General features: G+C 47.2%; 2 protein-coding genes across 3 annotated transcripts in view; both read left to right on the forward strand.

Annotated features, from left to right (window-relative positions):
* Positions 1 to 4,636, forward strand: part of ptpn11 (protein tyrosine phosphatase non-receptor type 11) — a 33,721-nt gene extending 29,085 nt beyond the window's left edge. For both annotated transcript variants that reach the window (XM_062958340.1, XM_062958341.1), the window contains exon 16: positions 131 to 4,636. The gene's annotated coding sequence lies outside the window, so the exon portion shown is untranslated. The remainder of the gene's footprint in view (positions 1 to 130) is intronic.
* A 17,170-nt stretch (positions 4,637 to 21,806) lies between these two features.
* Positions 21,807 to 24,674, forward strand: part of rph3a (rabphilin 3A) — a 42,536-nt gene continuing 39,668 nt past the window's right edge. The window contains exon 1 of the mRNA XM_008117336.3: positions 21,807 to 22,076. The gene's annotated coding sequence lies outside the window, so the exon portion shown is untranslated. The remainder of the gene's footprint in view (positions 22,077 to 24,674) is intronic.

Consider the following 24,674-nt stretch of genomic DNA (forward strand, 5'->3'; position numbering starts at 1 on the left):
GCCATTTGGGGTGGATTCCTCTTTCCTTCTTTCTCCAAAGTCAAGACAGATCTCTCCTCCTTCTGCTTTTCTCCAAATGACACACCTCCCGCGAGTTTAATTCCTGAAAGCTCTCTTTCTTCTGTTACAGATTTTGAGATCCGGTTGTTGTTTTTTTTTCCAATACGAAAGTGAAGCGGAGCGACTTGGGACGCATCCCCACGGCGAGTGGACTTTCGACAGCGACGTAGAGCCTCCTTTTATTTATGGTGTTTCAAACCCTTCCGTAATCCGCCGAACTCGAGACCATCCTTTTTTTGCCGAAAGCTCTTTATTATTATTATTATTTTTGGTCTCCGGAACGGCTGGCGTCCATAATTCCCAATAAGCTTTGCTTTCCATTCTCAGACACAAAGTGCAGACCAATACTCTTGTTGTACTTGAACGTTTTGATTTACCCCTGGGTTTCGAGGTTTCCTAACCTTGCTTCAAATGAGTTCATGTTTTTTTAAACCTTGCCCTTTAAAGCTCGTTCAGTACGAGAGCTTCGGGGGACAACCTGGTTGTCTCGATCCAACCGTTGTCCTCCGTTTCTCCCTTGGCTCTGTTTTGCGTGAATTGGTGATGACCGCTCCTTAAATGGAGTCGCTAAATTTCAATCCAGCTTCTCGTCCTCATGGCGGTCCATGTTTGGACTGTCCCCCCCCCCCCCCCCCCCCCCCCCCCCCCCCCCCGTTGAGGTGTTTTTGGTTGTCCTAGAACTTCCAGTGATGCGGTTTTTGCACCCGATTGAAATTGAATTTCCTAACAACCTTCCCAGCAATTGTGGATAGTGGAGTCAGTTGCGTGTGAGGAATTCAAATGATGTTTTTTACATTGATTTAAGGGCTTAGGAGAGGAAGGAGCCACTCGGCATCCAGGGCCTTCTTTGGGGACGATTGGGATGGGACTGGGAGGGTACGTCACTTCCTCTGCCTGTCTGCCGCCTATATACACTCTTGTCTTCTTTCGGGACCTGCTGGCAAGCGACCCGGGGGCCTTCTGGGTCGGCGGAAGGGACCTGCGCATCCTTCTTGGTGCCGGAAGGGCGTTCTTTCCTTGCCTGGCCTGCGGTAGCTGATACTCCTTTGCCCTCCCTTCCGCCAGACTTTTCTCTCTCAACGCTCTGCCTTTTTTTGAAGTGCCTTCTTCCCCGCCGAGCCAGCGTGGCTCGGTTGGGTCCTTCCTTCCTTGCGGCTTCCACTGCAGAGGTGTCCTGACGCTTTCCGTGGGATGATGGAAGCGTTCGAGGCATCGCTGTCCCTGCAAAAACCTTCCCGTTTGCTTGAGGGCTCTGCGTGTGTCATAGTCGTCGTACTCGTGTCCTTGGGACAACGCAATGTTTCTGCAGCTGATCGGGGCCTTTGTCCAGGAGTTGCGAATTCCCATCAACTCACATCAACAAGAGAGTCTCTGCCGTTGTTGTTCAGTATGGAAGCTGGCTGCTTCGATCTCTCTCTTTCTCTAAAATCACTCTTTACACAGTGCCATTAGAATTAGCCAGCGTTCCCTTGCTGCCTGGGAAGGCAATCCCTAGAGAAGTTGTACCCTGAAGCCTAGAACATATAAAACAAGAGGGTTGTGATTTCCCGTATTCTGTGACATTGATTTGGCCGTGGTTTTGCTTTGTGAGCCGCAGGGAGTCGGAAGGCCTCGGTGAAGGCCTTGCGCTCCCTGGGACTCGCATTTCCCCATCGTATCGTGCATTGGGAAGCCCTGGCCCTGGTTTACCCACTTGCCTATCTTGTCCTCGAAGTTGAATTCTGCCCCTTGGCCTACGTTGTTCCGAATTGCAGCGTGGAAGGAAGGGAGATCTGTGGTCTTTGCTGCCCCTTCCTTTGGCTTCCCTTTTCGTTCGTGCGTCTTGTTTTCAACCATGGAACTCCTGTCTTTGTGTCTTTTGCCTCGTTGCGCGGTGCCGTTGTTGGCCTTCCTTGCACCTCCCGCATCATAGAGGGCTTCCGGCACTTGCCGGCACTTCCATTCGGGATGGAGCAGCAATGAGACTTCCGGGTAGGGACAATGTTGGCCAGAGCAGAAGTGCCTCTGGTTTTTAGCAGTCAACGGTGACCATGTCAATATTGGCCATGTCATTCTTTTGGTTGTTTGCCCCGCCAGAGGTGGAAGTGTTGGGCATCTTGGAGTCCAAATTCGTAGGGGGTTTGGTGGAAGTGTTCCAATGGGTTGGGGACGTGCCAAACAGTGCTGCTTCCCGTGGCACAGACTGGGAAATTGCTTCCATCAAGGTCCACGTTGCCCCTCGATCTTTCCAGTACAGGACTGGGGGGGAAGGTAGGTGTTTTGAAGGAAGAGTGTGGTGGTGTTGGGTAGCGGAACTTGGCATGTTTGTGAGATGGGGAGAGAGAGGAAGGACCAGGCCGGGTCTGGGTCTTGTCACAGTGCTTTATAATATGCCTTAAATTGGGGAGCGGGGAGAAGCTCAAGCGAGACTGGTCTTTTACAAAGCCATCCCTTGCCACCTCTTTCCCCCTCTTCCAAATTCCCAGTTTGGTGGCTTCCCAATGGAGGAGACAGAATGGGAAGGATAGGAGTTTTTAGCGGAGGGACAAAGGAAGGAAATGCAGCGAAGGAGGGAACGCTGCCTTCTGCGTTGGCCTGGGTGGGTTTGGTTCCGATTCATCGCCTGCGTCCTCTCTGAAATGTCGAAATGTGGGGCCACCGGGGATGTGTGCCGAACTCGGAAGAGCACGTGATAAAGGAATGTCCTTTTTGAAACTTGAAACAGAAATACCCTTCTCGACAATTGTGCGGGGAAACGGGTGTGAGCGAAATGCTTGGGCCTTGCTGCAAACCCAAAGCAGACAAGTTCGTGTTCCTTCCTACCTTAAAGCGATCTCTCGACTTTTGCATTCTTATCCCAGGCTGAATGTCAATGGCACAAGGAGGCGTCTGTAGTCCGCAGGGATGTGTGTGTCTTAAAGCCCGGCGTCCGTTCTCTAACCACACTTGCGGACAAAGGAAAGGGAGAGGAGTTGACTTGGCTCCAGGAGCAAGCTCGGTTTTCTTTTTCCGTTGGGGAAAACCTTCTGGAGCTGGGCTTGTGCCATCCTCTTGGCACTGTATTTTTCTCCAACGGGAAGGGGCAAAAACGGAGGACCTTTTGCTCACCTTCTCAACCGAGTCGCCACACCATGCAACTCCGTGAGAAAACCCGAGTCCTTCCGCTTTTGGGCACAACAGGTTTTCGGAATGACCCCGTGGCTGCTTTGTGCCCACATCTTCCTCGTTGGGATGCCCGCTCCAGGGATTGATTTGCTCCGATCCGTGGCAGCTGGCACCTCAGTTATTTCCCAGTTTCTCACGTCGAAGGAATGAGGAGAAGCTTGGGCTGCCCAGTGCGTCATGTCGAGGGCATGGGTGGCATCGCTTCCTGAATGTCTGATCTATCCTTCATTTTTATTTGTTTTTGAAAAACCTTGACCAAATCTTCTGTGATTCCCCCTCTCCTCGGAAACTTGTGTTTTTCAACAATAGCCATGAACTTTCCTAGTGGACTGTTAAGGGGAACTTGAGGGCTAGGAACTTGACGCTATCTTTGAACACGCCGTTCGGGTGGCGAGTTGACGCGTTGCCGTTTTGGCTGGCTTTAACACCGTCCAACGGATGCAGTTGGACCCCGTTTTCAGAACCGTGGCTCGGTGCTCTCCGATCCCGGGAGTTGTCATTGTATACAATCTTTCGTCTTCTCTGCCTCACCAAACTACAGCTCCCAGGCATCAGTGGCATCCGGTTGAGCCAAACGGCCTTCCTTCGATAGCGTCGACACATTCACTGTGTTGGTTTTTCCTCTTCGTTTGGGGTTTTTCCTCCTCCGTTCTCGCCACATCACTTTGGGCGTATGTTTCTTAATTTATAATTAATTTTTTTCCCCTATCTTTTGGAGATAAGCTTCCCCGAACCTTTGTTCCTTCTTCCCAGCGACTTATGAAGAATCGTCGTAGCCGAGTCCTATTAAAAGGTGGGGTTCCGAAGCGCAGCCGCCTCCTTTGCAAAGGAAGGCGCCCAAGATGTCTTGGATCATTTTGTGTTTCGTTATTTTCAAAAAATGTGAATAATGTCTGTGTCCGGGGCCTCTCCGTTCTCTTCGGCTTCTGCGCTGCAAAAGCTTGCGCGGGCAAAGGCCCGTTGGCTCCCAATGTAAGAGACGGCGCTTGCCCGGCGTCTCTTGGCTTCTGTCCATATATTCTCTTAGCCCTGCTTTCCCCGACCCGGAGGGCTCCCCGTGGGTCAAACTACGTCTCCCAGAAACCCCGGGAGGCGTTGTCGGACCCGTCGAGAGAGCCCGATCGGGAGGAGATGGCGACGGTAGACCATCCTTGCAATTGTCAGCGTGTGACATTAAAAGGTTTCAAACAAGCCAACATAGATCATGTATAGTTAGGAAAGAAAAAAACCACAATACAATAAATCTTTTAGTGATTGTCTGTTACCAGCCTGTATTTATGGAGGTGAAATGGCTGCATTGCTGACCATGCTGTGATTTCTTTCTTTTTTTTAAAAAAAAAAAATGGCTCCAAGGCTTATCCGAGTTAAAAAGCATTATTTGTAAAACGTCACGATGACAAAAAAGGAATTAAAAAAAAGATCCATTTTCTTACGCCTGTCTCCTGAATGATCATTTTAAAAACGCCGAGCCGTGCATTGGATTCCGGGGGATCGGAATACGGGACCTTGGAAAGACGGAGGTGCCCATGTTGTTGTCACGGTTTCCAACCTGTGATGCTTTCTTGGCAAGATGTGTTCAGAGGGCTGACATGTCCCTCAGCATAATAATCTATATCTATATATATAAAAGAGTGATGGCATCAGGGCAGCGGACAAAACAACAAAACTACAGGCCCCCCAACCTCGAAATTTGACAACACAATCCATCATTCACGGCTCTAGGTTGATACAACAAAAAGAAAAGAAAAAATAAAGTCTTAATTACAGGGAGAGGAATAATAGTTTTTATCCAATTGCTGCCAGTTTGAAGGCTAAGCTCCACCCACTTGGTCTCCTAGCAACCTACTCAGCCCAGGGCACAGTTAGTCCTCACTTAGGCCTCTTCCACAGATTATCAGATTTTAACTGGATTATATGGCAGTGTAGACTCAAGGCCCTTCCAAACAGCTATATAACCCATTTAGAATCTTATATTATCTGCTTTGAACTGGATTATCTTGACTCCACACTGCCATATAATCCACTTCAGTGTGCATACTAAACATAAAGACAACCATACAACAGACATTCAATACCACCACTACCTCAACAATTTCTCACCAACACCACCAGACTTCGCCACAGCAACGCGTGGCCGGGCACAGCTAGTACATAATAAATCTATATCTTATCTATACACATAATAAAAGTGAAAAATTTGTATTTATGTGGCTAGGGTGTCCACTTACACAGACAGCCGTCCGCCTCCACAAACAGCTATAGCTCCCACAACTCAGGAAACATCAATAGTCCTCTCGACTGAGGGCAATTGACTTTTTATGACCGTTTCATGTGTCCTTGCAGCATGGTGCCCTCCCTTTTGGCCAAAAAACCATACCTAAGGGCTGTTATATCTTGGAGATGGGACCTAAGGATGGAGAGCAGGAGATGTGAAATATATTTTGGAGACTGAACCTAAGGATGGAGGACAAGAGATATGGAACATACTTTGGAGATGGGACCCAAGAGCAGGAGATGTAGGATATATCTTGGAGATGGGACCTAAGGATGGTGGGCAAGTGATATGGGATATATCTTGGAGATGGGACCCAAGAACAGGAGATATGGTATGTCTATATCTTGGAGATGGGACCCAAGAGCAGGAGATATGGGATCTATCTTGAAGATGGGACCGAGGCACGGAGAGCAGGAGATATACCTTGGAGATGGAACCTAAGGATAGCGGGCAAGAGAAATGGGATATATCTTGGAGATGGGACCCAAGAGAAGGAGATACAGGATATATCTTGGAGACAGGACCTAAGGATGGAGAGCAGGAGATATACCTTGGAGATGGAACCTAATGATGGAGAGCAGGAGATATGGGATGTATCTTGCTGATGGGTCCCAAGAGCAGGAGATATGGGATATATCTTGGAGATGGGACCTAGGGACGGAGAGCAGGAGATAATGGGAAATATTTTGGAGGTGGGACCTAGCGATGGAGAGCAGGAGAGAGTTATGGGATATATCTTGGAGATGGGACCCAAGAGAATGAGACATGGGATATAGCTTGGAGATGGGACCCAAGAGAAGATATGGGATATATTTTGGAGACAGGACCTAAGGATGGAGAGCAGGAGATACACCTTGGAGATGGGACCTAATGATGGAGAGCAGGAGATATGGGATGTATCTTGCTGATGGGATCCAAGAGCAGGAGATATGGGATATATCTTGGAGACAGGACCTAGGGATGGAGAGCAGGAAATATGGGATATAGCATGGAGATGGAACACGAGCAGGAGATAAGGGATTTATCTTGGAAACGGAACCTAAGGATGGAGGGCAGATGCAATAATAATAATAATAATAATAATAATAATAATAATAATAATTATTATTATTATTATTATTTTGGAGCACCATACTCCAAAATCGTGTTAAAAAACAAAGTATGGATCATCGATGTTGCAATCCCAGATGACAACAGAATCAATGAAAAACAACTGGAAAAGCGTACGTGATACCAGGATTTAAAGATCGAACTGCAAAGACTCTGGCACAAGCCAGTCAAGGTGGTCCCAGTGGTGATCGACACACTGGGTGCAATGCCTCAAGACCTAGGCCAGCACTTGAAAACAATTGGCGCTGACAAAATTACAATCTGTCAGCCGCCAAAGGCCACCCTACTTGGATCTGCAGAAATTATTCGCCGATACATCGCATAGTCCTAGACACTTGGGAAGTGTCCAATGTGTAATCCAATGCAACAGCCGGCATAGTGATCTTGTTTGCTGTCTACTCATCATGTTGTGTATCAAATAATATTTATATCCCACGAAAGGACCCAAAGCAGCTTCTAACATGTTAAAAATACAGACAATCGGACTTCGCAGTGTATCCCGTAAGGCTCCGAATCCTATCCGAACTCGGGCGCTGAGCAGGACCAGCCTTGGATAGTCCTTGGGTGGGAGACCATGAACAACCGCCTGTCACAGGTGGCTCTATTTTGGAGTGAGAAAACGCCAAGACATTGCGAGAAGTCATCTCCCAAGGAGTCCCGAAAGACTCTCCGGAGGAGCAAAAGCACCATGACAATCTTCCCGATTTACCGCAGTTGCTAAGAATACCAGTGATTGGCAAGTGTCAATTATTTCTGGATTCTGAAGAGGCCTTTTTGTGCGGGGAAGCGAGCATCTGATGGAGGCATTCTATTTTGGAGAACGGATCGTTTCTTTCGGGGGAGGCAGGAGGCGGAGAAAATAAAAGCCGGTGGCAGCGGGAGGGAAATGTCGTGCTCTCGGAGTATGGCTCAGATCCTTCTTGTTTCCCTATCGAGTCTGAGAAATATATATCCAGACTGTGACAAACCAAACACCAAGAAGTGGATCAGGAAAGGGGCAACAACTCCTAGAATCCATGGCCTGCGGAGTTGGAGACCAACAAGGGGGCTTTGCCTATGTGACTACAGGATTCAAAGAGATGCCTGATCCTCAAACACTCTCTGCTTTATTCGGAGAAATGCTGCGCTTGCAGAGCTCGGGCGGTGTTGTATTTCAGTCTCAATGTTGACTGCCAAGGGAGCAGAAATGGTCAACATTTTCTAACGTTACTGTATTCCTGGCATTGCAGAAAGATTAGCTAATGACTGTTGGGAGAGTATTTGGATTGTCTTGATGTTTAGTGAGAGGCCGAGCTTCTCCTATGCTTCTGCAAAGAATAGCTTGTCGATCTTCTGAATGTGCACAGATTACGTTATCATCAGCATATTGGAGTTCTATAAAATGTTGTTGTGGCCTTTGTTTTCAGTCTGCTGAGGTTAAATAGCTGTCTGATAGATGATTTCCACTCCGGTGGGAAGCTTCCCGTCAATAAGATGAAGTATCATTAGTGATGACAATGAAGAATAAGGTTGGGGCAATAACACCGGATTCCATCTGAAATGGGTCACTGTCCAAGATGGTTGCCATGATGTCATCGTGGAGGAGCCACAGGATGTTGACAAATTTGTCCGGGCATCCGATTTTTTGGAGAATGATCCAGAGAGCGCTGCGATTCACTGTGTCGAATGCCTTTGCAAGGACAATGAATGCAATGTATAGAGCTGTTGTGCAGTGAAGATCATGTCCACTATTCTTCTGGAGGGATTCTGGGGGATGCTAGGAGTTGTAGTCCCCGTCTGGCACTTCTCCAAGCTCGGTTGCCACTGCCGGACATATTGTGCCGACCTTTCTGCCCACTTGGGCCTTTAATCTGACCCCGGTCCCCTGGCATTTGGGCATCTTTTGGGCACCCTGGTTGGGAAATGCGTTTGGGAAGCCGCATCTCAACCCTTCTCTCCCTCCCTCCTTCTCTTTCCGTCTCCTCGCTCCCTTCATCTTTGCTTCCATCAGTGCCAGTGGTCCTTCGGTTGTCATGGCAATGCTCCTATTTCTCTTTCCCTGCCAGGCGCGCGGCCGTCTCGAACCTGGCACTCGGCGGAGTGGAGGGGCCATTTCGGAGCCCAGATGCCGGCTTTTGGAGGATGCCACCATGCCTTTTCATGTTAGGTCTCTCTCTTAATGCTCCTCCGGTCCCCTTGAACATGATGGCTCTCTCTATAGCTGGCAGCTACTTGGCATTATAGGTGGGGTTGAGTGTGCTCTCTGGCTGTAGGGTGAACTACAACTCCCACTATGGTGAGTCAGTCCCCGCAAACCCTTCCAGTAGGTTGTGTTAGTCATGCGGGTTCTGTGTGTCAAGTTTGGTCCAGGTCCATCATCGGTGGAGGTCACACTTTCTCTGGTTGTGGGTGAACTACAACTCCCAGAAAGGAAGGTCAGTCCCCACAAACCCCTCCAGTCATCCAATTTCTGCATATCAGGTCTGTGTGCCAAGTTTGGTCCAGGTTCATCAACGGTGGAGGTCACAGTTCCCCTGGTTATGGGTGAACTACAACTCCCAGAAAGGACAGCCAGTTTCCCCCAAACCCCAGCAACTACAACTCCCAAATGTCAAGGACTACTTACCACAAACTCCATTAGTGTTCCCATTTGTGAATATTCAGTATGTGTAACAAGTTTGGTCCAGATCCATCAGTGTTTGGGTTCACAGTGCTCTCTGGATGTAGGTGAACTACAACTCCCGCAAATCATGGTGAATTCTCCCCAAAGATCTCTAGGATTTTTTTTTTGATTGCGGGGGCTCTGTGTGCCAAGTTTGGTCCAGTGCCATCTTTGGTGAAGTCCCAGGTGCTCATTGACTGCAGGTGAACTATAAATCCCAGTACTGTACCTATCCACAACTCCACAATGTCCAGGCCAATTTCTGTCAAAACTCACCAGTATTCAAATGTGGGCCATGAGAGTTCTGTGTGCCAAGTTTGGTTCGATTCTATCATTGGTGGAGTTTGGAATGCTCTTTGATTGTAGGCGAACTATAAATCCCGGCAACTACAACTCCCAAATGACAAAACAAATCCCTCCCAAACCTACCAGTATTCAAATGTGAGTGTATCAGGTATTTGTGCATATCAGATATTGACATTACGCCTCATAACAGTAGCAAAATGACAGCTATGAAATGGCAACGGAAATAATGTTATGGGAAGAGAGATGAATGTCGACAACCCTTCAAGGTAGGTGCGAATGCATTTGTGAGCGGATGCCTCCTTTTCGCTCTCCCAAAAAAGCTCAGCCGAGAACGGATGTCGGCACACCTGACGCCGAAACGGGGACGCGGCTGACAGCACCGAATCAAGCTCGCAACGAAGTCGTGTTTAGAGATACCCTCCTTAAACTACACATCCCAGGTTTGGCCTTGGAGACACAGCCATGATGGTCAACTGTCCGCCTCTTGCAGCACGAAACTAAATCAGACCCAGTGCTGACCCAAGACGCTCATCGCAGATGGGTGATGATATCCCGGGATCCTGGGAGTTGTAGTTTCACAAGGTCTTTGACCTTCTCATTCTCAGGAAGGCCAAAATACGACTCTCAGAATCCCATCACCTGGCAGTTCAAGTGGTCTCCAACTGCTTTCATTCTAGACCTGCTTGGGTACCCAACGTTGTGGGTGTACTACATACAACTCACCGCCTAAAACTCTATGAATTACAACTCCCACCATGATATGTCAATCCCATCAAATCCCTTCAGGATGTTCAGCTGGTCATGGAGGTTCTGTCTGCCAAGAACTGACAAAGAACAGATGCCAGCCATAAAACCTCAATTACCCTCTGGTATGTGAGAGCCCCTATATAAATGGGCTACAGAGAAGATTCTGGTATTCTGTACATTAAAACCTGTTGGAATATACCAGCGTGTGTCTTGGGGCTTTCTTCTGTGGAAGACTTACCCACAGCACAACTGGAAGAAGAGAACCTTACAGCTCCTTTTCGGAATATTGGTTTTAAAAAGACAAGAAATGAGCTTTGAAGCAAGAGCTGACAGAGAACATATGCCAGCCATAAAACCTCAATTACCCTCTGGTATGCGAGAGCCTCTATATAAATGGGCTACAGAGAAGATTCTCTGGCTTTAAAAAGACAAGAAACAAGCTTCGAAGCAAGAGCTGACAAAGAACAGATGCCAGCCATAAAACCTCAATTACCCTCTGGTATGTGAGAGGCCCTATATAAATGGGCTACAGAGAAGATTCTGGTATTCTGTACATTAAAACCTGTTGGAATCTACCAGCGTGTGTCTTGGTGCTTTCTTACCCACAGCACAACTGGAAGAAGAGAACCTTACAGCTCCTTTTCGGAATATTGGTTTTAAAAAGACAAGACACGAGCTTGGAAGCATTGCAAAGGATGCGACGAAAGGATGCTGAATGTTGACTCCTTCCTTTGTTGCTTTGGCGGCTTCGGGTGCCAACCCGGCGACGAGGTTTGCTCAATTAATGAATGCCGAGCAAGTTCAGAGAGAGATGGAGACAGCGAGAAGGAAGGAAAGGGAGGAGGGAGGGGAAGGAAAAGCCTTTCTCGGTGCCAGCCTTATGTAAGACGGGAGCTACAAGCAGGACCTGCAGCTAAATCTTGCAACGGGGAGACGGAGCATCTGTTCAGGGGGGCAGCCGTGCCCTTTGCCAAGCACCCGTTTCCATTCTCAGGCTTGGAAAGCTATTTTCGCCCCATAGGATGAGAGGACTTCTGGGGTTTGTGGCCGACGTTTTCAGGAATCGACACAGCCCACAGGGCACTCCATCACTCTCGACTGTGCCCAGGACATAATAAAAGTGAAATTATGTATATATGTAGCTGGAGTGTCCACTTACACAGACAAGCTCCCACTCCCACAAACAGCTATAGTTCCCACTACTCAGGAGACACTAATGGGCTTTCCTCCAATGACATTGTAGGTTATAGCGAGCGCCGAGAACATGTCTAAGAGCCCTGCCAATGTCCTCCACACATGCTACACTCTCCACCACCCATGTCAAGACCTTCATACTAGTTTTTCTGTTTTTTTCTCCACCACAGACACCCCAGTGTTCCTTTTCTCCATTGGTGTGTAATTTGCATGACCCCGCCCACTGCCTCTCCCTTAACCCTTTCCTATTTTTTTTCCTATGGCACACAGCAAACAGAGGAGCTGATCAGCAACTGAACATGTTGGATTATGGTTGTATGTGTATGAAATGCAAATCAAGTGTTTTCTGCTGTTTTGCAAGAGTGTGTGTTTCGACTGACAGCCTGTTGTGACTCCTGTTGACCTATCAGGCATGGTTTCCGGCTTTGGAGGTCGGAACTTCCTGCAGACTGTGGAATGTGCTTATCTTATCTCTGTGTGTGTTGAGCTGGTGCTTGCCGAGCAAAGAGGCTATAGAAGAATGCCAGCTCAGAGCGATGGCTTTTGCTATGCTTTGTAAATATGTTTGTAGATATTGAAATAAATGTTTGGACTTCAGATTACTGATGTGTTTGAGTCTGACATTGAAGAGGAATTGGTGAGACAGCCAATTCACCAATTCATCAGGGTGCTGGAGAAGATGATTGATGGAATTTGAAGAAACCCACCCAGCACGCACCCTGACCTCCACATGCCGACAGAACATACTAGGGAGGTTTGGGGAGAATTCACTATGATTTATCAGAGTTGTAGGTCCTGGGATGTATAGTTCACTAGCAACCTAAGAGCAGTCTGAACTCCAGCAATGATGGACCTGGAACTCACTTGGCACACAGAGGCCCCAACAGCTGGAGGGACACAGTATGATATAGATCAGGGGTCCCCAAACTAAGGTCCATGGGCCGGATGTGGCCCTCCAAGGTGATTGACCTGGCCCCTGACCTAAGTCTACCTGGTCTTTGAAGGTCTCTTTGCTTACTTATGGCTTTATGAGATCGTCTAGATGGTCTTTGAAGGTCTCTTTGCTTAGTTCCGTCCTTATGAGACCATCTAGATGGCTTTTGGAGGTCACTTTCCTTACCTATAGTCCTATGAGATTGTCTAGATGGCCTTTGAGGGTCCCTTTTCTTACCTATGGTCTTATGAAACCATCTAGATGGTCTTTGAGGGTCCCTTTCCTTATCTATGGTCTTCTGGTGGTCTTATGAGATCATCTAGATGGTTTTTGAGGGCCCCTTTCCTTACCTGTGGCCTTATGAGATCATCTAGATGGCTTTTGGAGGTCACTTTCCTTACCTATGGTCCTATGAGATTGTCTAGATGGCCTTTGAGGATCCCTTTCCTTATCTATGGTGTTCTGGTGGTCTTATGAGATCATCTAGATGGCCTTTGAGGGTCCCTTTCCTTACCTATGGTCTTATGAAACCATCTAGATGGTCTTTGAGGGTTCCTTTCCTTATCTATGGTCTTCTGGTGGTCTTATGAGATCATCTAGATGGTCTTTGAGGGTCCCTTTCCTTATCTATGATCTTCTGGTGGCCTTATGAGATCATCTAAATGGTCTTTGAGGGCCCCTTTCCTTATCTATGGTCTTCTGGTGGCCTTATGAGATCATCTAGATGGCCTTTGAGGGTCCCTTTCCTTACCTGTGGCCTTATGAGACCATCTAGAGGAGAGATTTGATCAATAGATTAGACAGACTAGAGAGATTCGATAGATGGATATATGGATAGAGCTATTTGTTGCCCGATACTTGATGCAACAAAGTGTTGGCACTGTCGACATAAACAGTGAAATTCAGAGCCTGTTGGATCCACAAGCGAGGAACCTGCCCGGCTGTTGCAGCCATAAATCACTTGAACGCACCCCCCTTTTCCCCCTCTGACATGTTCCTTCTCTCTCTCTGCCTCCCTTTTTGTCCTTGAGTGCTTATCGCTTCCAGCAAGTCCGGGCAAGGATGCTGGGAGCATCCTCCTCCTCCTCCTCCTCCTGGCCCGAGAGCCATGGATTCAGTGACTCAGCATCCTCCCGGCTTTCGGGCTGAGCAAACTTTGCCTCCGTCTCCAGTTGGCACGTTACTCGACGGGGGAAACCGTATGCCCGCCGTACCCACGGAACCCACACCCACAGGTTCCATGGCTTGAAAATAGGGGGTTGCTGGGCCTCTGAGTCCAGGCAGTCAAAGCGTTCCTCGGAAAGTCGACCCATCGTTTGCCTTTCCGGCGACGTGTGCCAAGCCGGAAATAGGAAGGCTCCTTTTCTCCAAAGCCATAATCATCATCAAGGGTTGATTTGAAAGGCCGGGAACGTCGGCCCTCGCAGAAGGCGGAAAGGAGCCCGTGGCAAAGAAAAGGACATCTGCTTCCATCCGCCGAGCGGCCCACGAGGAACGCAAGAGGGGAGTGGAGCCTCCAACAATGGCACAGCTGTCCCTCTCCTCGTTCGGAGATGTCGGCAAAGGTAACTTGGATGGATGCCTTTGAGAAATCCTAGCGGCACCGAAGAGATGGGCCTGCACGCTGGAAAGTGTGGCTTTGTGGGCCATATGTGGCCCCATCCCCTCGGTGATCCCTAGCCTCACACAACCTGACCCTTTGGTGCTCCACGGCCGATATATCCACTCCGTACTCTCTTGGAGAATGTGGTCCTGATAGGGTCCATAGCCTTTTCTTTTCCAGGCCCGACTTTTTGGTTGCTCTCAATGTTGGCGCCCAACATGTGGCACCTGAATGGGGTCCCTTCTGGTCTTTACGGTCCTCGAATGGAGTCAGAGCACCCATTGGAGTCCACAGTTAATCACAGTGGATAGTTGTGAATATGAATTATTATTATTACAAGTGAAACAAGCAGTCAAAGAAGAAGAACATGCCCTGGCAGAATATGTAAAGCAAAGTGAAGAACCTGCTTTGATTGAAGTCAAAAACTCCTCAAAGCACAGTAGACAAAAAAACAGTACAAGAAAACCGCACTACAAACTAGAGCTGACAGCCGGCACAACAAAACATTGCATGGAAAGTCCTTGACAAAATTGAAGGAAAAGCTGATAAGGAGAAGACCTGGCTCTGGCTCACAAATGGGACCCTGAAGAAGGAGACAGAAGGCCTGATCCTTGCAGCCCAGGAGCAAGACATCAGAACAAATGCAATCAAGGCCAAGATCGAAAAATCAGCTGATGACCCAAAATGCAGACTGTGCAAGGAAGCTGACGAAACCATGGATCATATCCTCAGCTGCTGTAAGAAAATCGCACAGACAGACTACAAACAGAGGCACAACTATGTGGCCCAAATGATTCATTGGAACTTATGCCTCAAGTACCACCTGCCAGCAGCAAAGAACTGGTGGGATCACAAACCTGCAAAAGTATTGGAAAATGAGCACGCAAAGATACTGTGGGACTTCCGAATCCAGACTGACAAAGTTCTGGAACACAACACACCAGACATCACAGTTGTGGAAAAGATAAAGGTTTGGAGCATTGATGTCGCCATCCTAGGTGACAGTCGCATTGATGAAAAACAACAGGAAAAACTCAGCCGCTATCAGGACCTCAAGATTGAACTTCAAAGACTCTGGCAGAAACCAGTGCAGGTGGTCCCAGTGGTGATCGGCACATTGGGTGCCGTGCCAAAAGATCTCAGCCGGCATTTGGAAACAATAGACATTGACAAAATTACGATCTGCCAACTGCAAAAGGCCACCCTACTGGGATCTGCACTCATCATCCGAAAATATATCACACATTCCTAGACACTTGGGAAGTGTTCGACTTGTGATTTTGTGATAGGAAATCCAGCATGTCTATCTTGTTTGCTGTGTCATAATAATATAATATAATATAATATAATATAATATAATATAATATAATATAATATAATATAATATAATATAATAATAAAATTTTATTCTTATTCCGCCCTATCTCCCCAAGGGGACTCACTTGGGAAGTGTCCAACGTGTGATCCAATACAACAGCAGCATAGTGATCTTGTTTGCTGTTCACTCATCTTGTTGTGTATCTAATAATAATAATAATAATAATAATAATAATAATAATAATAATAATAATAATAATAAGTAAAGCAAAGTGAAGAACCTGCTTTGAATGAAGTCAAAAATCAGAAACTCCTCAAAGCACAGCAGCCAAAAACCCAGCACAAGAAAACTGCACTACAACCTAGAGCTGACAGCTGGCACAACAAAACACATCACACAGTCCTAGACACTTGGGAAGTGTTCGACTTGTGATTTTGTGATACGAAATCCAGCATATCTATCTTGTTTTCTGTGTCATAATAAAATAATAATAATAATAATAATAATAATAATAATAATAATAATAATAATAATAATAAAGGCCACCCTGCTGGGATCTGCACGCATCATCCGAAAATACATCACACAGTCCTAGACACTTGGGAAGTGTTCGACTTGTGATTTTGTGATACGAAATCCAGCATATCTATCTTGTTTGCTGTGTCATAATAAAATAATAATAATAATAATAATAATAATAATAATAATAATAATAATAATAATAATAGCAGTGGGCCGAAAGCGCTATAAAAGTGCAACGGAAAAGCACCCTAAGTGTTAGTATCAAGGAAGGATTCATTCCCTCCATGCCCCGAATCCTCAGTTCTGGAAAGAAGGGATGACAACAACTCTCATCATCCCCGTCTTATGCCGAACTAGGTGAACGTGGAAACCTGTTGAAACAAAAGAGCAACGGAGGCCTTTGGGCAGCATCAGTGAGCATTGAATGGCACAACGGCATCCCTTGAATTCGGACCGAGAGTGACCCCAGAACCGGCCCTAGGTATTTTTCAAGTGTAGGCAAACAGAATTTTGGCGCCCTCCTCCAAAACAATCACTGAAAAATAAAAGCGTTGGATAAGCAAAAATGTTGGATAATAAGGAGGGATTAAGGAAAAGCCTAAATAAAGAACAACACTCTGAAAACAGGGGAAATCCAGACAGGAAACAATCAGGGCCAGTGACCCAGTTCTCAATGGATACGTGCTGGAAAAGCCATGGACCCGCATCCCCTGCTTGGCATCGTTTCCCAGAGACGGCAACCAAGCTGTTTCCCCCTCCGCGCCCACCTGCCCGCCTTCCTTCCTCCGCGCATGAAAGGGATGCCAACATCCTTTTTTCTAGGTTACGTCTCCCCGAAATAGCGGGCTGCCTCCGCCGAGATGACACCCGGGAAGCGGTGCCGGCGCGACGTCGCATCTGCCTTTGAACCTGGCACTTCAAAAGTCTCATGGCAGAGAACGAGGGAACGAGGGGGAACCCGGGGTGCCTGGGTGGGTATCGCCAGCAGTGCCACGCGGACAATGCCGTGGCTTCTTGAGCATCAATTCAATGTCTTGCAGAGGGAGAAACACCAACTTTTGAGTCCATATGGGTCAAGAAAGCTTTGTAGCCAAACTGGGCGGTTTCCCAGTTCCTTTCGGGCATTCGGCGGACCCGACGTCCCCGAATCCGCGATTCCCCGAAACCCGAAAAGAGATCCACCGAAGCCAGCCTGTGAAGAAGAGCCGAAGCGACGAAGCAGACGAGCCCCGAGATCCTTTTTTTAATTTTCCGCCATCCCTCCCTCGCCATCAAATATGAAATCAAATGCAATTAAAGCTTTCTAAACGGCTTAACGGCCCGGCCGGAAAGTGCTTGCGAAAGCAGCAATTACATAAGGCGGATTGCGTGGTGCCGTTGCGGCGCTTTTAATTCTCCGGGGCAGCAGCATATTGGGATTTGTAGTTGTCGGGTTCCTCTTCTCCCAGTTGTGCTGTGGGTCAGTCTTCCACCAGAAAAAGCACCAAGACACACGCTGGTAGATTCCAACAGGTTTTATTGTACAGAATACCAGAACCTTCTCTTTAGGACATTTATATAGGGGCTCTCACATACCAGAGGGTAATTGAGGTTTTATGAATTGTTAGGTTCTCTTCTCCCTGTTGTGTTGTGGGTCAGTCTTCCCCCAGAAAAAGCACCAAGACACACGCTGGTAGATTCCAACAGGTTTTATTGTACAGAATACCAGAACCTTCTCTTTAGGACATTTATATAGGGGCTCTCACATACCAGAGGGTAATTGAGGTTTTATGGATTGTTAGGTTCTCTTCTCCCTGTTGTGTTGTGGGTCAGTCTTCCCCCAGAAAAAGCACCAAGAAACACGCTGGTAGATTCCAACAGGTTTTATTGTACAGAATACCAGAACCTTCTCTTTAGGACATTTATATAGGGGCTCTCACATACCAGAGGGTAATTGAGGTTTTATGGATTGTTAGGTTCTCTTCTCCCTGTTGTGTTGTGGGTCAGTCTTCCACCAGAAAAAGCACCAAGACACACGCTGGTAGATTCCAACAGGTTTTCATTGTACAGAATACCAGAACCTTCTCTTTGGCCCATTTATATAGGGGCTCTCACATACCAGAGGGTAATTGAGGTTTTATGGATTGTTAGGTTCTCTTCTCCCTGTTGTGTTGTGGGTCAGTCTTCCACCAGAAAAAGCACCAAGACACACGCTGGTAGATTCCAACAGGTTTTCATTGTACAGAATACCAGAACCTTCTCTTTGGCCCATTTATATAGGGGCTCTCACATACCAGAGGGTAATTGAGGTTTTATGGCTGGCCCGTTTTATGGCTGGCATCTGTTCTTTGTTAGCCGACCGGAGATGTCAAAGCCTGGAGATCATGACAGTAATTTGGAGAGGTCACTGGGCATCTCTTGAATGGTCTTGCCTCCGGGAGTTGTAGTTTGACGAATGGTGTCGAACGAATGTCGAATGAATGTCGAACGAATGTCGAACGAATGTCGAACAAATGCCGTTCGGTGCCATAAGGATCCTCTTTTGGGGAGGCCCCAGCACCGAAGACCTTGTCGTTCTACAACTCCCAGGATGCACTCGTACAGAAACGGAACAGTATTCATTTGACAAGAGAATGGAATGAACCAGAGTCTTAGCTGTCTCATGATGTCCTCCTTCTGGGCCCATCCCTTCCGAGGATCTTGCGGGAAGACGGATGGGGATGGCAGGCATTTCGAACCTGTTGTTCCGAGGCGGGAAAGAACAGCACACTGTTCCCCAGATGGATGTTAATGCCAGCCGGAGGACGACTTGTCCCTTTGCTTCGTCCGCGTTTTGGCACCCGCCGGGCACCCGAACCCATGCACACCCACGTCCCATTTTATAATGATTTGCAAACTGCGAATAGTCAAACACACAGGTGCCAAATCCGCAGACATGACGGAAGTCTCAGGATGTGTAGTTTGCCCAAGGGCCCGTTGGCAATTAAGTGCCGCAATTCGGACAAGTGAATGGAACCCCGCTCTGGCTCAACGCAATGGACTCCTAGGAGTTGCAGTTTGTCGACCCCCCTCACCCAAGATTTATCGACCTTGCCAAACTACAACTCCCAGGGTTCAATTGCAAGACACAACGGGAGTCTTGGGATGTGTAGTTTCCTCAAGGGCCCGTTGGCAGTTAAGTGCCGCAATTCGGTCAAGTGAATGGAACCCTGCTCTGGCTCGATGCAATGGACTTCTAGGAGTTGTAGTTTGTCAACCTTGCCAAACTACAGCTCCCGGGGTTCAATTTCAGGACACGATGGAGTCTTGGGATGTCTAGTCTCCCTAAGGGCCCGGTGGCAGTTTTGTGTGGAATCATAAGCGCTGCAGTTCGGTCAAGTGAATGGAACCCCGGCTCTGGCTTGATGCAACAGAATCCTAGGAGTTGTACTTTGTTGACCTTGCCAAACTAGAACTCCCAGGGTTCAATTGCATTGAGTCTTGGCAGTTTGAGTGGCCCTAATTCCTGGATCCTACTGATCGATGACCGAGTCTCGGACTCCTTCCGTGTCTTTAAAGTCATGGAAATCAATCATCGGCTGTCATTATTTTTCAGTTCCTTCATGTTCAGCTGCTGTTGCCATTTCTTCCGTTCTGCTGCAATTAATCCATGACTTTATTCTGCTAATTATGATATTATTATTATTATTATTATTATTAGTGACCGTGGGAAGGGATTTATTAATCAGTAACCAGCTGCTAAAGATATGACGAGATCCTATTAGTATGAGTCCCCTGCAGGGTGAGAGAGAGCGGGATATAAGTATAGTAAATAAATAAATATTTTATTATTATTATTATTAATAATAATAATAATAATAATAATAATAATAATAATAATAATATATTTTATTTGCTAACACATTAAATTTCATTCTGCCTGGAATTTAAGAAGCGGCAATATCCCTCTGCCAGTTGTGGAACTGCAACTTTCTGGCTACTTTGAGAGTTACAGGTCTGACTGGGTTCAATTCGAGGAGGAAGATCATATGGTTCCAGTGCCGGCGCACACTTTGTTCCCTCTTGGGCTCCGCCATGATAAACCTTTACGGATTAGAAAGCGGGGCCAGAGCTAACCCAAGTTTACGGTAGAGATCTCTTGGCGTTTCACAGCGCCTCCGTATGTAGGAGAACTACAACTCCCAGAAATCAAGGTCAATTCTCCCGAAATCGCTCCAGTATGTTCAGTTGGGAAACGATGACTTCCAGGACTGCACAGCATGGTGACATGGCATACTAATAAGAGTAGCAGTAATAATAATAATGGTATTTAAAATGGGTCCCTACTGCATTTCTTCTCCAGTGCAGATGCACCCAGAGAAGGGTGTGGACCTTGGGAAACTATAACTCCCAGGAGCACATAGTATTAAAGTGGGGTCCAAGAGAATATTATAAATGCACCCACAAAAGGGTATGGACCTTGGGAAACTATAAATCCCAGCAGTGCATAGTATGGAGCTATAGTATTTAAAGTGGGTCCAAGAGTATAGTGTAAATGCACCCACAAAAGGGTATGGACCTTGGGAAACTATAACTCCCAGGACTGGAAAGCATGGAGACATGGCATACTACTACTACTACTACTACTACTACTAATTATTATTATTATTATTATTATTATTATTATTATTATTATTATTATATTGGCATTTAAAGTGGGTCCCAACTGCATTTATTCTCCATTGCAGATGCACCCAGAGAAGAGTTTAGATCTTGGAAAACTATAACTCTCAGGACTGGACAGCATGAAGACATGGCATACTATTACTATTACTACTGGCATTTAATGTGGGTCCCGACTGCATTTATTCTCCGCTGCAGATGAACCCAGAGAAGGGTTTGGTTCTTGGAAAACGGCAACTCCCAAGACCGTCTCATGGAGACATGGCATCTAAAGTAGCTGCTGAGTTTTTCCTGTTGTTTTTCGTCAATGCGACTGTCACCTGGGATGGCGACATCAATGATCCAAACCTTTTTCTTTTCCACAACTGTGATGTCTGGTGTGTTGTGTTCCAGAACTTTGTCAGTCTGGATTCGGAAGTCCCACAGTATCTTTGCGTGCTCATTTTCCAATACTTTTGCAGGTTTGAGATCCCACCAGTTCTTTGCTGCTGGGAGGTGGTACTTGAGGCATCAGTTCCAATGAATCATTTGGGCCACATAGTTGTGCCTCTGTTTGTAGTCTGTCTGTGCAATTTTCTTACAACAGCTGAGGATATGATCCATGATTTCGTCGGTTTCCTTGCACAGTCTGCATTTTGGGTCATCAGCTGATTTTTCGATCTTGGCCTTAATTGCCTTTGTCCTGATGTCTTGCTCCTGGGCTGCAAGGATCAGGCCTTCTGTCTCCTTCTTCAGGGTCCCATTTGTGAGCCAGAGCCAGGTCTTCTCCTTATCAGCTTTTCCTTCAATTTTGTCAAGGAACTTCCCATGCAATGTTTTGTTGTGCCGGCTGTCAGCTCTAGTTTGTAGTGCGGTTTTCTTGTACTGGTTTTTTGTCTGCTGTGCTTTGAGGAGTTTCTGATTTTTGACTTCAATCAAAGCAGGTTCTTCACTTTGCTTAATCCTGAGAGCAACGAATGCCAACACATGACAGAACAGGCCATTCATCCGGATCATTCCCTAGAGATCCACTCCATGCTTAAAATACACAGAGAATGCTCTACCCTACACTTGAACCCAACCTCGTGTGATGGACACAGTGGGAGACTGGATTTGAAGTGTAGGGCTCGGTGGAATTTAGTCAATGTGATGAAGTGGTCCGAATCCACGAGGGCGCAAAGGTCTGTGGCTGTGCTAGTGTGCCCAGCCAGGCCCTCGACTCTGAGCTGGGTATCGATCAGTGGGCCTCTTGCGCATGCTGAACGAAGGAGGGAGGGATGGAGATGGGGATGGAGAAGGAGGAGGAGGGAGAGGGCTCCACAGCTGCACCCAGGCACGGCGAGTGACAGCAGCCACGCGCGTGCATGCGCTCTCCTGCGGCCCCCTCCTTCCCTCCCTCCCTCCCGCCTTTGCTGCACATCGCTGCTGTCGCTGGGCTGGAAATGTAGCAGAGAGCCTGCCTGCGCTCCCTGTGCACCGCCTGCCATTGTGCATCTCGCCTCGGGTCCTCTCGGCTTGCATCCCTTCGTGGGAGAGTGGCCAAGCTTTGCAGAGGAAGCCCTTCCACTGCGGCGTGCTGAGACCGGTCCCTTTGGCTCGTAGGTGAGTGCCACGACACCCAAGGCTGGCCTACAGGGGCTTGGGGTGGGCTCGGACGCAGGTGGCATCCGTTTGGGCACACATTCAGCATCGGTCGGGGTGGATCCAGGAGCTGCACCGTATTATTAAGGGTCCGGACACTGCAGGAGGGTTTTTGCCAAGCCAAAGGATCCCTTGCCATCTCCATCCTCACATCGTGGGGTGCGACACCAAGGCGTGTGCCGTTGCCACTTTTGAGACCGTTTCCCAGAAAGATGGGGAGAATCGCAGCCTCCGAAATCCGAAGGGCCATCTAGCCTGACCCGAACCCACCACTTGGCGTTCATATATAGATGACTGGCCTCTCGGCCTGGGACATCGGTCGGGGTGGATCCAGGGCTGCACCGTATTATCTCAAAGAAAAGAGTTTGGGTATTGCCAATCCAAAGATTCCCCCTCCCCCCATCTCCATCCTCACATCGTGGGGTGCTGCCACTTTGAGACCGTTTCTTGGAAAGATGGGGAGCACCACAGCCTCCGAAATCCGAAGGGCCATCTAGCCTGACCCGCTGACCATGTCCGAACCCACCACTTGGCGTTCATATATAGATGACTGGCCTCTCGGCCTGGGACATAGGTTGGGGTGGATCCAGGGGCTGCACCGTATTATCTCAAGGGAAAGAGTTTGGGTATTGCCAAGCCAAAGGATCCCCACCCCCATCTCCATCCCCACATCGTGGGGTGCGACACCAAGGGGTGTGCCGGAGGCTGCACGCCGTTGCCACCTTTGAGACCGTTTCCCGGAAAAATGGGGAGAACTGCAGCCTCCAAAATCCAACAGGCCATCTAGCCTGACCTGCTGTCCGTACCCGAACCCACCACTTGGTGTTCATATATAGATGACTGGCCCCTTGGCCTGGGGACCTCTTCCGGAGGTAGATGATGGGTGATGGGATTGGTTGTTTATGTGATTTCAATATGTTCTAAGCCACTTTGGGTCCCGTGAGGGAGGAAAGCAGGATATAAATAATAATAATAATAATAATAATAATAATAATAATAATAATAATAATAATAATAATAATTTGAAACACAACAAGATGAGTCCACAGCAGACACTCTGCTGGCTGTTGCATTGGATCCCACGTCGGACACTATTATTATTATTATTATTATTATTATTATTATTATTATTATTATTATTATTTTATTGTATGACACAGCAAACAAGATAGATATGCTGGATTTCATTTCACAAAATCACAAGTCGAACACTTCCCAAGTGTCTAGGACTGTGTGATGTATTTTCGGATAATGCGTGCAGATCTCAATAGGGTGGCCTTTTGCAGTTGACAGATCGTAACTTTGTCAATGTCTATTGTTTCCAAATGCCGGCTGAGATCTTTTGGCATGGCACCCAGTGTGCCCATCACCACCGGGACCACCTGCACTGGTTTCTGCCAGAGTCTTTGAAGTTCAATCTTGAGGTCCTGATAGCGGCTGAGTTGTTATTATTATTATTATTATTATTATTATTATTATTATTATTATTATTTGAAACACAACAAGATGAGTCCACAGCAGACACTCTGCTGGCTGTTGTATTGGATCACACATTGGACACTATTATTATTATTATTATTATTATTATTATTATTATTATTATTATTATTTTCACTGGGAAGACAGCCCAAGGGCCTCCGTGTGTTCAATTCTTCATACTTTCCATAGATGTGTGTTTCTTTTGACCCAAATTGCCCATAATTTCCAAACTCTGACCCAAATGGGCCATAAGTATGACGGAAGAATGGCAAAGCAATTGGTTCAACAAAGCTTGGTTGGTGCTAGACTTTTGATATGTTTGCTACGTCTTTAATTGATACTACTTTAATTGATATATTTTTTTACAGTTTATAATATTGTGTTTTACTGACGTTGTTATTATCTGACTCTGGTACTGAATTGTTGCCATAGTTTGTAAATCCCCCTTTGGGGCATAAGTACAAGTAATAAATAAATAAATAAATTGGTTGCGAAGTCCGGGGAAGACTTTGGAGGTTGTGTTGCCAAAGTGTTGGCTTGGACTACACTTCCCATCTGCCCCGGCGTCTCTTTCGGGACTGCCATTCCAATCCATGCACCTTTGGTCTCTCTTCTGACTAAGTGGCAGCCATGGGGAGAATTGTAGCGGGATCCCGAGCCCCTGAACCCATCTAGTCTGACCCTTTTCCTGTGCTGAAATCTGTTGTTTGATGTCCAAGTTGTTCAAAGGCTGTAGATTTCATCACCCCGGCGGGCCAGGGATGATGGGATTTGGTCCGTTTGGGCACCTTGTGTGTCTCCTAGGACGCTTTGAGGAAACACAAGTTGTAGTTGGGAAAGAAGGAACCCAACTCTGGAACAAAGCGAGTCATTGGAGGTGCCTGGCGAAGTCTGCAATGGTCGGAATGGTTGTCCACCTCTGCCACCGTTTGGCCAGGTAACCTTGGTCATGTTCCTTGTCTTCTCCTATGGCCCTCTAGTCTAAATGCAGACTCAAATAGACCTATAGTCGGTCCACTTGCTCCTATGGATCTCCTACTCTGAGATGTAGGGATTGTGGGCAAAGAAACCGAGCTCGGA

The sequence above is a fragment of the Anolis carolinensis genome, chromosome X (assembly GCF_035594765.1).
Source record: "Anolis carolinensis isolate JA03-04 chromosome X, rAnoCar3.1.pri, whole genome shotgun sequence".
NCBI lineage: Eukaryota > Metazoa > Chordata > Lepidosauria > Squamata > Dactyloidae > Anolis > Anolis carolinensis.